We start from the raw sequence: 12,703 nt of genomic DNA, 5'->3' as shown, positions 1-12,703 counted from the left end.
GTGGGGTACCCAAGGGTGGAAGTTGCTCCACTGTACTGAGTCACTCAGTCATGCCCAACTCTTTGTGACCCCACGGACTGTAGCCCACCAGGCTCCTCTGTCCTTGGGGATTCTTCAGGGAAGAATACTGGAGTGGGTTGCTAGGCCCTCCTCCAGGGGATCATCCCGACCCAGGGATTGAACCCAGGTCTTCTGCATTGCAGACAGATTCTTTACTGACTGAGCCTCCAGGAAAGCCCAAGAACACTGGAGTGGGTAGCCTATCCCTTTTCCAGGGGATCTTCCTGACCCAGGAATTGAACCAGGGTCCCCTGCATTGCAGGTGAATTCTTTACCAGCTGAGCCACCAGTGAAGCCCATGTTCCAGTGGGCAGACCTCAGAGGGAAGTGAATACTGGCTTCCCACGAGAATTAACTGAACGAGAATTGCGTCCGCGGAAGAGAACACACCACCTCCAGGGGGAGAGGGAACCCCAGCTCTAGACACATTTGGCGCCCAGAGGGAGAGGCACTAAAACGTGTCATCTGCCCCTGGGAACCAAGAGGGTCCATGAGTTTAAGATGATAAAGACAAGCGTTCGCAGGAGGCCACGTGCAGAGAGCATTCTCATATGAGTGGAGTGTGCGAGGAAAACGCATTTTCTCCTGCAGCCCAGGGCTGCCGCGTGTGTAAGGACACGAGTTATCTCTGTGGACCTGAGCCTCCCAGGTGCGCTGAGAACAGAAGGGGCCGGAGAAGAACACGCCTCCACAACCGGAGAGTCCCCCGCCCCAGAGCAGGGCAATAGGCCAGAGCAGGGCTGAGGGGCTCAGCCCTGGTCACGGGCACAGAAGGTGACAGAAGTTGCCATGTGCCTGCTTCCTGCTTTCAGGAAACGCTCTAAGGCAGAGAAAGATGGATGCCGACCTCCAGGAGTGAGAGGAAGGGGGCTGAGCTAGGGGTCCCTCGAGAGCCACAAAAGCAGGCCAAGGGAAAGAGGCCAAGGTCCTTTCCTGTAAGGGTGCCTCTAAGGACATCCTTTCTCATACTGTCCATGGGGTTCTCGAGGCAAGAACACTGGAGTGGTGTGCTAAATGGACTCGAGTTTGAGCAACTCCAGGAGAGAGTGAAGGACAAGGAAGCCTGGCGTGCTGCAGTCCATGGAGTTTCAGAATGAGTCGGACAAGGCTTAGCCGCTGAACAATAACAAAGGATATCCTGTCTTGTCCTACAGTGGGTGCAATGCTGCCTGGTCAATCCAAAGAGTGGTGTCAGGACAGCAATGCGGGAACAGACAATAGGGGTAGAACAGATGGAGTCAAGACAGAGATCTCTGTCCTCTTAAACCCAGAGACAGGGCCAGTCGTCCTGTCTACTTCTAGGTCCCTAACCTCTCATGTCCAGCTGGTCATCCTGTGGCCCAAGGGAGCGAGGGGAGCCCCACGTGGTGGAATAATCCATCAAAGCTGAGAGAGAGAGAGTTTACAGATTGAAAACCTCAGGGAAATACAAAAGAACAGAAAACTAAAAGAAGGGAAATTAGTGGGAGCCCCCAGAGGGAATTCAAAAGGGAATCTGAAGCAGCCCGACGGGCAAGCATCACCAATCCAGCAGAAATGGGGGTGGGGTAGTAATGCCACTCAATAACACAGACGTGGAAATTATAACACACTTGAAAGGAGATGCATTTTCACTGCTTCCTGGGCCATCGCAGGATTACCAACTAGGCTAAAAAAAAAAGAAAAGAAAAAATTGATCTTCGGAGAGCTACTTTATTGAACAGATAAGAATGATTTGTAATTAGCATGCCGATTGTCTGCAGAAGGGCCCGCTTGAACACAGTCTGTCTTTCTGCCTGGTGGACGCACCCCGTACCATCCCTGCGGTCTCGTCTGAGCTATTAATCTGTTCGTCACAGCTTTTTATCAGACAGAGAAAAGAAAAGCAACTTCGCCGAAGTCCCATTTGGATAAATTTTGAATTAGCAGAGTCTGAATCGATGCAGTCTAATGAAGTTACAGCAGGACAGGACAAGTTTAAGAAGGAGAACTAGAGGAAGTGAGGAAAGGAATAAAAGAACTCTCAACAGAGGAGGAATCAAAAGAAGGACAGATGGAGACAGAGGCCGCGGTGGTCAAAGACACCGAGAGGAACGAAAAGCAACATTTTAATGATGTGACTTAAAAGACAGAGGGACAAGCGGCAGGTCCTCTGCTGAAAGCCGGGTCCTCGTCGCAGATGCTGGGGGTGGGGGCGGGGGCGCTGGCACAGAGGTGGGTAAGAAGCTGGCTGTTGAGGCTCTGAGAACAGAAGAGCTGAGTGAGTTCCCACAGCCTGAAGAGCCTTCCGAGCCGACGGGACAGCATTCCTGGGAATGTTCAGGCAGATTTCTCAGGATACAATAAAAAGGCAGAGAAGGTCCAAGAGGGAGGCTGGCGTCCAGATTCTTCCAAAAGTTCTAGAGCAGCCTCAGCACATGGGCTGGGCTTCCTGCCCGGTCACTTCAGGAGGTGGGTTAACATAGGGCCGCCTTCAGTTGCCCAGACATGGGGGTGACCGAGGCCAGAGTTCCTACCGAAAGATCTGAGGCTGATCAGAGGAATGAGGGAGCAAAGTTCTCCTGGAGACATCTTCTTTGCTATTATGGGGTTCGGCCCCCTCCCTGCCCCAGATCCCAGGGGTCTGTACCCCAGGACCTCAGAGTCCAGGGTGGATGGGTTCTGGACATATTCCCCTCCTTCTCACTCTGGTACCTACTCCCAAGGTTCAAATCCTTCCTTGCTGTAGCAGCAGGATGGAAGGAAGAGGGAAGTGTTGACTGTCTGGGTGGGAAGCCTCCTTCCCAGAAGAGGACATTTGGCTGAGGGAACAGCGACTCTGTCCAGAGGACAGATGTCCTAAGTAATGAGACTTTAATGTCGGAGCTAATGGGAACAGTACACGAGACCAAATGCCAAAAAAGCAAGGAAGAATGAGAGTGTTTGTGAAGCCTGCAGAAAGCTGTGACTCCCCTCCCAAACGCTGGGGAACGGGGCCAAGCTCGCGGCTACCCAGAGCCCGGCTGGAACTCAGCTTCCACGGGTCCCTAGGTGGGACCACGGCAGGAGGGTCCAGGGTTCTCCTGCCCCTCTGACCAGGGTGGGGGCTGCAAATAGTGCCCAGAAACCTCCATGCTCCCACACCTGCCTTGATCGGAGGGTCAAGGACCTAAGCTACAGACCCAGGAATGTGAGCTCTGCCAGGGACCGCCACCACGGCTGTGACCGTGAGCAGGACCACCACCAGCGGTCAAGACGGCTGAAGCTAGAGAGAAAACCCCAGGGTTCTTTCCTTTTCATGGCCTTTTCGGGACAGAGGGCTTGAGGCCTGGAAAAGCAGAGAAACTCCGGTGAAGATTGAGGAATGAGAACGCAGGGCTCAGAGAAGTAGAGCGGGGAGGCAGGGTGAGCTGGCCAGGATTCTGGGTCTGGCGAGCACTGTGCTCGATGTTATAAATGGGGCAGAGTGGGGAGCTGTGATAAATGGAGCTGTTTGTGAGCCGTACGTCTTTGTAATTAAAACTGGGAATGGTGCGAGGTCCATCCTCTCACCCCTCAAATCACTTCTTTTCTCTAGTGCCCCATTACTCTCAGGAGCCAGGACTCCTGCAGAATTGCTCTGGGGGAGTCCTTTCACTATTGCAAAGGTTTAAGGGGGAAGTTGTTTTACGGTCTTTTTTTTTTTTTTCTCCAATTAAAACCAGTGTGTTTTTGTGCGTTTTTACTTTTTACCTTTTCTTGGTATTGTCTTCACAAACCTCCACCAGTATAATCTCAAAGAGAAGATTATAAGCTCGAATGATTCTCGAAGAGAAGCCCTTTTCACTGCCTCGAGCGCCTTATGCCTGCAGGAAATGCAAATGGGGCCACCAGCCCAGAATCGAGGTACCCTGGTCCTTAGGTCATTCATCCTCCGGTCCCTTACAGAAATGACACATCTCAGGGGACAAGACCCTGATGCTGGGAAAGATTGAGGGCAGGAAGAGAAGGGGGCGACAGAGGGTAAGATGGTTGGATGGCATCATCAACTCAATGGACATGAGTCTGAGCAAACTCGAAGATAGTGAAGGACAGGGGAGCCTGGTGTGCTGCTGTCCATGGAATCACAAAGAATCGGACACAGCTGAGTGACTGAATAACAACAACGGGGGATGATTTCTTTGCTTTCTCAAGCAGTCTAAGCATCACTGACTCGTTTATGTTCAGGAAGGTGAGAGCCAGGTGCCCTGCTGGCCTGCAAAGGAGACAGTGGCCACCAATGGACTAGCTATGTGATCTTGGGCAAGTTACTAAGCTTCTCTGAGTTGATTCTGTCATCTGTGAAACGGCCTCCAGACTCAGAGTGGTAGAAGGATGCAGTGAGCTCACACAGGATGCCAGGTACAGAAGGAAGCCCTGGAGGAGGGGTGCTCTTCTGAGTATTTCCCCATCCCCCACAACTCCTGCTTCATCCACGTGACCCTGAGTCCTCACCTAACTGAGCTCTCAGGTCCTCAACACCAGCTTTCTGGAGTGACAGGTGATGGGGTCGGGCATCAGAAGCTCCAGGGAGACACAGTTCTCCACTTCCAGACGCCTGAGCAGAGGGAGGGGGACAGCCAGCCACAGAGCAGAACTGACCTCTCCCAGAGTGCTCCAGAGTGACCGTGAGGGGCTGGTGGGAGCAAAGGCTTTGCCCCAGCCCCGCAGCACCCACTGGCTCCCGAGAAGAAGGCACCCCACCCACAGCAGCGCAGCCCACCGCCTCCCCAGCACCAAAGAGGAACAGGACTTGGCCACAACTGCTACACCTGGTGGCTCCTTGTCACCTGCCCTGAAACTCAGCCTGCCCCATCCTGGCGTCATTTCTGTGATCAACACCATGGAATGAATGTCCTTTTGGGAGTCTGGGGAAGCGCAGTTAGCACACGAGGACTCTCCCAGCAATGCTCACCGGAAACCCCATCTTTCTGTGCTTGCAAACACTTCTGCTTCATCAGTGGCTGTGTAGCCCAAGCGGTGACCTCATCTGAGTGCCAGACCGCAGAGGTGCTGGCGTTCTGATGGAGGGGAGGGGAGGCAGGGCATGGCAGACACCCAGCTCTGATCCCCATGCCTGGCCGCACGCATCCCAGAGAAACTGGGTCCCTCTACCCTCAGAATCAAACTAGGAAAGTTGGGCTACCTGTCTACTATCTCATGCAGAAATGTGGGACCATATTTAATCTTTTCTGGGGGGTTATTTGAGCCCTTTGCTGCACATCAAACCCCTTCTTTTCCCCTCTCCCAGCTCCTCTGCTGTCTGCTGAGACACATTGGGAGAGCACGAAGCTGTTTTTCTTAAGGGCAGTAATCACCCTTCCATGTAGGGAGGGGCCTCTTCCAAGTGGTCATCATGAGCAGAGGACTCGAATGCATTCAGCACCGGGATGCCTCCTCTGGGCCCCTGCCTTTGGAGGCAGTTGACGCGGCCTCCAGGCAAGCAGGTGTCCCTCCCTTCTGATCAGTAACCAGCTGAACACCTCTTTCATTCATCAGCCTCAGTGACATCGAAGCTTATAACCATCTACCCTAGGAGGATAAAAATATGCTAGCATGATGAAAAGTCAAAACAACACACATGGGCTCTGAAAGCACTTCCAAGAGAGGAACCATGGCAAAAATTTCTTGGGGAGAATCAGCAGGTGGTTTCCCAAAGTGACCACCGAGAAGGATGACACACGAGGACAGGTACACTCCTGCTTCTTTCCCAGGAAGACTTGGGCATGTTGCGGGTGAAAGCCCCAAACTGCAAGCCACAGAGGTGAATTTCAACAGAATGATGGAACCCAAGTTTCCAGCTTCATCAGTCATCCTCCTCAAAGCTTCTCTGGTCCCCTCAATTTGTATACACCCTGGCCCTGCAATATCTCGGCCCAGAGCTGAGAAGGAGCAAGATGGGCACCAGTGAAGGTGCTTCCATGAGTCATAGAGCTGTCTTACATGCAGGAGCCATCCTGGAGACAGACCTGAAATCACCCACTTTGGGGGCCAAGGGATGTCTGGGGGCACTCTGAAAGTGAAAGTCAATCAGTCATGTCTGACTCTGTGCGACTCCATGCGCTATTCAGTCCATAGAATTCTCCAGGCCAGAATACTGGAGTGGGTTGCTATTCCCTTCTCCAGGGCATCTTCCCAACCCAGCAATCGAACCCAGGTCTCCCGCACTGCAGGCAGATTCTTTACCAGCTGAACCACAAGGGAAGCCCAAGAATACTGGAGTGGGTAGCCTATCCCTTCTCCAGCAGATCTTCCTGACCCAGGAATCAAACCAGAGTCTCCTGCATTGCAGGGGGATTCTTTACCAACTGAGCTATCAGGGGCGCTCTGGTCTCTGGCAAAAACTGAAACGTGCATCTACCTGGCATCCCCACCCATCGCTGGGAGAGACAAAAGGCATTCACAGGCCGTGTGTTTAATTACAAGTTTCTGCCCACAGTTTTATCCACAACTCATTGCTCTGGTTCACAACTCTTTGGCTTGTGCTGTATTTTCCTCCTTCAAATGGTCTGCATTACTCAGCTATTATTAAAGGATCATAACAATAACCTCAGAGCAGGGTACTGCCCTTTACAAAGGAATTCGGAGAAACTGCCAGGGACCAAGGAAGTAAACGCAAGTCATTTTAGTGGACGGAAAAAATGAATGAGAAAAGGGCTGGAAAAAAATATAGGGAAGTAGGAGGAGGGAGAAGGCTGTCACTCACATCTCTAAATATCTGAAAGTTATCTCGTGATGACTAAGACACATGTACATAAAGTAAAACAGGAGAGATTTCCCACTGGGTGAGAAGACGAGGCTTGACCTGGTGGCCCAGGACACCAACACCATGGCTTCTAGTTCAAGATCGCTCATTCCCTCCCTGGGGGCCCTTGGCATTGTCATCTGGCCTTCCTGGGCTCCAGCTGCTTGGCTTACAAAATTAGAGAGCTAAGTTAAATGACTAGACTGCAATAAAAATTCTATGGTTCTGTGCCCATGGATGACAAAATAAAAGAAAGTACTACTCTGACTTCTCGGAGCATTTTGGTTTTACTTCCAGAAATTTAAATGTATATATATATATAGATGAGGTTAGCAATGTGCCCTGAATAGGTGGAAAATAAGCCTGCTCAAGGCCAAAGAACTGAGACCTTCTGAGAGGGCACTGATAAACCTTCCCACCAAGCCCTCGTCCCTGTCTGCAGCAACTGAAAATGAAGATGCTGGCAGTGTGGAGTCATAAATGTGACCTGGGGAGAAATAAAAAATGGGTGTTTCCTAAGATAGAGAAAAGGGCGGGGGGATCACATTTTTAAATGTATTTCAAACATAAACTTGGGCTCAGGGGGTAAAAGAAGCCACCTGCCAGTGCAGGAGATACTGAAGACATGAGTTCGATCCCTGGGTTGGGAAGATCCCCTGGAGAAGGAAATGGCAACCCATTCCAGTATTCTTGTCTGGAGAATTCCAAGGACAGAGAAGCCTGGTGGCCTACAGCCCATGGGGTCACAAAGAATGGGACATGACTGAGAGCCTGAGAACGCGCACAGAAATGAACGCAACCCAGGCCCTCATCAAGTCCATTAAATTTAGTTCCCTGTCCCCATTGCCCATCTGAGATGGTCTTTACACTAGGAAATCCAAACCACAACTCTGGGGCTCCATGAGATATATGTTGTCAAGGGATGTAAGACAAAATGCACTTAAATTCATCCTAATTTCAAAAATAAGCTTCTGCAGGACTTTGAGTGGAGGGACGGGGGTGGCAGAGAAGGCCAGTGATGATACCCAGCAGCCAGGGGCTGGGAGCTCCTTCCACCACTCAGTGGGGCTTCTCATTGATTCTAGGGAAGAAGCCAGACTGAAGACCTTGTGACCATCCCTTCAGGCCACGGAGAAACAGGCAGAGGAGTTGGGAAGAGGAAGCTTCTTTTTGAGTAGTTCCCTTCTCTCCCAGGCCCCAGGGCCTGTCCGTCTGGGATCATCTCTTGGTCAGCTCACTTTTTCAGCTCTGAACCACTGCTTCCTGCATAGTTGATCTGAGATCGACTGCATGCTCACTCTGATTTCTCATTAAAACAGGTTGAAAACAATGCACTGGGCTCTTTCTCCTCCTGTGTCCCAGCAGCCGGAAACTGTAGGTCAACTCTTAGGACCACAGCAGAAGGTTTCTTCAAATGAACGTGCTCTGAGTGTGAGCAGGAAAGGGGACAGAAGTGCATGCCTTCCAGGACTGAGGTGGGGGTGGAGCACCCAGGAAGACAGCAAACAGCGTTCCAGGGAGGACTCCCCAAGCGCCAGGATTTTTGCAAGGCTGATCCACTCCATCAAGAAGGAACTCTGCTTAGGGGCTTCCCTGGCGGTCCAGTAGCTAGGACTCTGAGCTCCCAATGCAGGGGGCCCAGGTTTGATCCTTGCTCAGGGAACTAGATCCCACATGCTGCAACTAAAACCCAGCATAGCCAAGACTGGCATGCTGCAGGCCAAGGGGTCACAAAGAGTCAGACATGACTGAGCGACTGAACTGAATTGAGATATATATATACATATATCTTTTTTTTTTTTTTTAAGGATGAACTCTGCTTAGCCTCATGGGTCAAAGGTAACAGGCTTACATTTTATGATTTGAAACGCTCCGTGCCAATAGCTGGTGGGCAGGGCTCATCCGTTGAATGAATACACATGCGCGTGGCTGCAGGGGTCAGGAGGAAGCCAAGCGCTGGGGATCTGGGCAATGCAATCCACCGCTGGCACCTGGTCACCTTCCTCCCTTTCCTATTGTTGCTCTTTTCTGTCTTCCTGGTATCCTTCCCCTGACCTCTCCCCTCATAAGCCTTCTTAAATTCTTCCACAATTTCACTTCTCTCCCTCTCTGCCTTTTTTTTTTACTCCAAGAAAATGGAAAACAAGCAAGGCTAAGACCTTCAGTCCAAGGCAAGATGCATTTTTTTCCTTTCCCTCAAACTGCTATATTTGAAGTTTAAAAAAAAAAAAACCCAAAATACAAGTTGACTCTCGGTTTAGATCAATTCATTCTAGTGAGCCCATGGTGCTTCAAAACATGGAGTGTTTGAAGTGATTTGACAATTCATTGGCCAGGAACCTGGGACGAGAACTCACTAAATCAGTTGGCAGAGTGGTCCCACTGCCGCAATTACGTGGCCTGTGCGGACAAAACAGGGCTCTTCAGGTTTGTAATTAATTTCTGTAGGAAGAAAAGGTAGGACACAGTGTTCCCTTGATGTTTCTAGAAATAAGCAGAAGAACTAAAGATGTAGACCCATTTTGATTAGGTTACCTGGGGTCACGAATACGCTTCCTTTTCCCTAATGACATCAGCTCAGGTTTTTCTTCCCACAGCCATGAGCACTTCTCCACGCCCATCTGCACCTTAAATTCCTCCACCTTTCATCCCTGGGCAGGCAGAGTGAGGACCCCGGGCATCTCTGGCCTCACCCACTGCACCTACAGCATCCTAAAAGCTTCCTGACCTCACTAGCCATTAAAAAAAAAAAAAAAAAGGCACACTGTTCCTCCCTCAGAATGATTCTCATCTCCAAGACTCTAATGAATCAACACAGGGTGAGGAGGAGGAAGGAACGGGTAGGAATGTGAGCTGGCTGGTTCAGAACTGAATGTCAACAGGGAGCCCTTCTCTGAAGCTGTGTTTTGGGCACAGCCCCTGCCCCTGGGGCCTCGGCAGGCCCTCACTGAACAGACAGCCCCAGGGAAGCGTTGCCAAAGCTGTTCAGAACACTGAGCTCTGGGCGGGGACGCCCCGTGGTCTGGCAGCTTGCGTCTCAGCCTGGGCAGGTGAAAAGGAAGGGCCAGATGAGGCTGAGAGCCTGGTGGGAAGTGGGGTCCCAGGTGGGAAAGGCAGGCACCCAATGTCAGGGCTCTCCAGAACCAGAGCCCGGCTCTGCCTCTGGTCCCCAAGGCCACCTCTCTCCCCGCCCTGGGGTCCAGCTGAGAGTCCGTGCTCACGTGCTCTGGTGTGAGAGCTGGTGGGTTCCCCACAGATGCGGGGCGCAGGGCGATGGCTCACACAGACGGCAAGGTCTAATCGCTTCTGGAAAAGACTAAATCTGTTCCTCCCTGCAGGGGCTGGAGAGGGGAGAGGGAGGCCCACCCTGAGGGGTGCTCACAGGGCAGGCGGAGGGCCAGCCAGGTTCGGACACCCGAGGAGGCAGATGGCCCATCCTGAGGCACATCCTTCTTTTGACCCTTCTATTGCTCCCACAAACATCCCTCCTGCTCAGCCTGTCTGCCCATCTACCATCTTCACAGAGGCTCACACGCTGGAACAAGTCAAATAACCTTTGCCGTCTCAGAAAGGAAATGCCTTTGCTGAACTATTTCAAGGAGTCCGGAACAGAGCCCACGTCCCACCTCCTCCGTGAGCCTCTGAGGATACACGTTCCTTCTCCCTCACCTTCTCCAGGAAGGACTTATTACAGCGTGAATATTTATGTCTTTCTCTAGCACCCTCTCTTTTTCCCCTGCCCAACAAGACAATCTGCACCCCAAACTCCCTGGGACAGCAAGCATCGACCTCCAAGCAAAGTGGGAGCATGGTGGTACCAGGCGGGCATACCCAGGAGTCAGTGGGCAGCTCCTGCTAATGTGCAAACTCACCCTGCCACGCCTGGCGAGGGAGAGGTCGGGGTGGGCTGCGATGTCCCTAAGTGGTCCAGAACTGAAAAATAAGTTTCTCTGATCTGCCCAAGGTCACTCGGGGAGTGTCCTAGATGGCTCGCTCATGCTCCGTCCCCTCCCCCACCCCCTTAAACACAGAGACGGGCTCTGTCCCCTACCTAAGAAGCATCAACACGACGGCTTCCCAAGCACTGATCAGGCGAGCCTGCAGCTGCTAGAAGAGGTGCTGTGAACTGAATAAAATCAGGAGGTGAATTTGAGGGAGAAACAGCCCACATTTACATAATGGTCTGAGGGCCGAAACTCATCTCCCTTCCCACGGCTACCTCTCTCCCCCAAGCTCGGAGAGAAAACGGCCCCCACGGCATCGCCTTGAGCCGCACACCCATACACACACTAGTCACTCTAGTTTGGGGTGGGCTGGGGGTTCAGTGTGGTGAGGCGACAGGGACGTCTCCCTCCAAGGTCACAGCCCACAGGACAGAGGCCAGCGCCAGCCTCCTCAGGCCACCTGCATCCTCCCAGAGGATGATGAATAAACTCAGTAAGAGGCAGAGGAAAAGGCAAGGGACAGGTTTCCCCACGGGGTACAGACAAGAACAGCCTGGGGACGAGAGAAACCCAAAGAAAGCTTCATGGGAATCAGCCAGGTGGAGACCACAGCCAGCCTGGAAGGGGTGATGAGAGGCCAGAACAGTCAAAGAAGGCGAAGGTGGACAACCCTGGGGACCTGGAGGCAGAGGCAGAGGAATAAGGACCCAGCACACCTGCTTCAGGAAGGGGAGCCAAGAGAGAGAATTCTTTGCCAGATGAAACCCGAAGGACAGAGTGCCTTGCCCTTATTTTGCTCTCCACCCCCCGATCCTCTGCTTTTAAGAGCCAGGACTGACCACAAACTATTTGTCACAACTCCTCCATCATTTTCCCTCTAGCCACTGACTTACTCCCTGAGAGACAAGGTGGGGGTGGGATGGAGCAATGGTGCTTCAGGGTTAATGAGCGATGACAATAAACCCATCTCCTTTCAGAAGCTCAGTTCCAACACTCGAGTTTGTCAATATTAAAGTACTCATACTTTGTGGATTTTGACTCAAAATCAGCCACAGAGCATCATCTTTTCTCAATACCCTCAGTATCCAGGGGGGGGAAAAAAGAGATGCCCAGAAATTTCTATCTGCCTTTCTCTCTCTTCATCAAGGTACAGGTGATTAATGTCCTCAGCAGTAAGGGAAGAAGGTTTTCAGGCCAAAAGGATAACAAGCCGAGTGCAGAGATGAGCTGAAGCTCTAGGACTCTGGGTGGGAGCCTGCAGGCAAACTCAGAAGGAGGGCTGGTCTAGGGGGTGGTCTCCATGACTAGGGCAGTGCCCACATTGTGTGCCAGAAACGGAGGCACGTTCCAGGGCAGGGTTCGTTCCTTGAAAGACTCTGCTGAACCATATCCAGCCATTCATCAGAGCTGAGCTTGCATCCCCTGGGTGCATGGTTCCCTGAGTTGTAAAGAGAGACTGGTTTTTCCATTCCCTCAGCTTGGACCTCCCAAGGGGTGCTCCAGAAGCTAGGGTGGCGGGGTGGGAGGTAGTCAGGGTGGAAGCCTGGGCAACCATATCTTGAGCCTTTGGCATAAGTTTTGGCAGGAGGCAGCCCTCCACTGCCTCCCTGGTGTAAGCAGTGAAAGATGTCCACCAGGTTGAGCATAGCAAGAAGCATTCACTCCGAGTTCTGCCCACGGGGCTTAAAAGAACAAGTCCTCCAGTCTCAGCAGGGCAGATAAGCATCCTACTGGGCAGGATGCAATGAAGAGAAACCATCTGCCCTTGGTCAAGAAGGAATGGACAGATTTGAATTCCTGCTTACCCAGGAGGCTCCCTTTTTCTATCACCCCCATCTCTCTAAACACAGGGGAACAGTCAGTCCACACTCTTTTCAGTAAGGTTCCAACACTGCTCAGCTCCCTATATCCAAGACGACTACTCTGGCTTGATTCAGAAAACCAAAAGCAATAAGCGCCTACAACGAGGTGCCCACCT

The 12,703-nt window shown here is 51.9% G+C and overlaps 1 protein-coding gene across 4 annotated transcripts in view; it reads right to left on the bottom strand.

Moving 5' to 3' along the window:
- SHISA6 (shisa family member 6) overlaps nt 1–12,703 on the bottom strand; it is a 258,687-nt gene that overhangs the window by 244,409 nt on the left and 1,575 nt on the right. The gene's annotated exons all lie outside the window — the stretch shown is intronic.

This window comes from Odocoileus virginianus, chromosome 17 (genome assembly GCF_023699985.2).
Source record: "Odocoileus virginianus isolate 20LAN1187 ecotype Illinois chromosome 17, Ovbor_1.2, whole genome shotgun sequence".
Classification (NCBI taxonomy): Eukaryota; Metazoa; Chordata; class Mammalia; order Artiodactyla; family Cervidae; genus Odocoileus; species Odocoileus virginianus.
The sequence above is the reverse complement of the archived record's forward strand: the minus strand, read 5'-3'. Positions and strand labels throughout refer to the sequence as shown.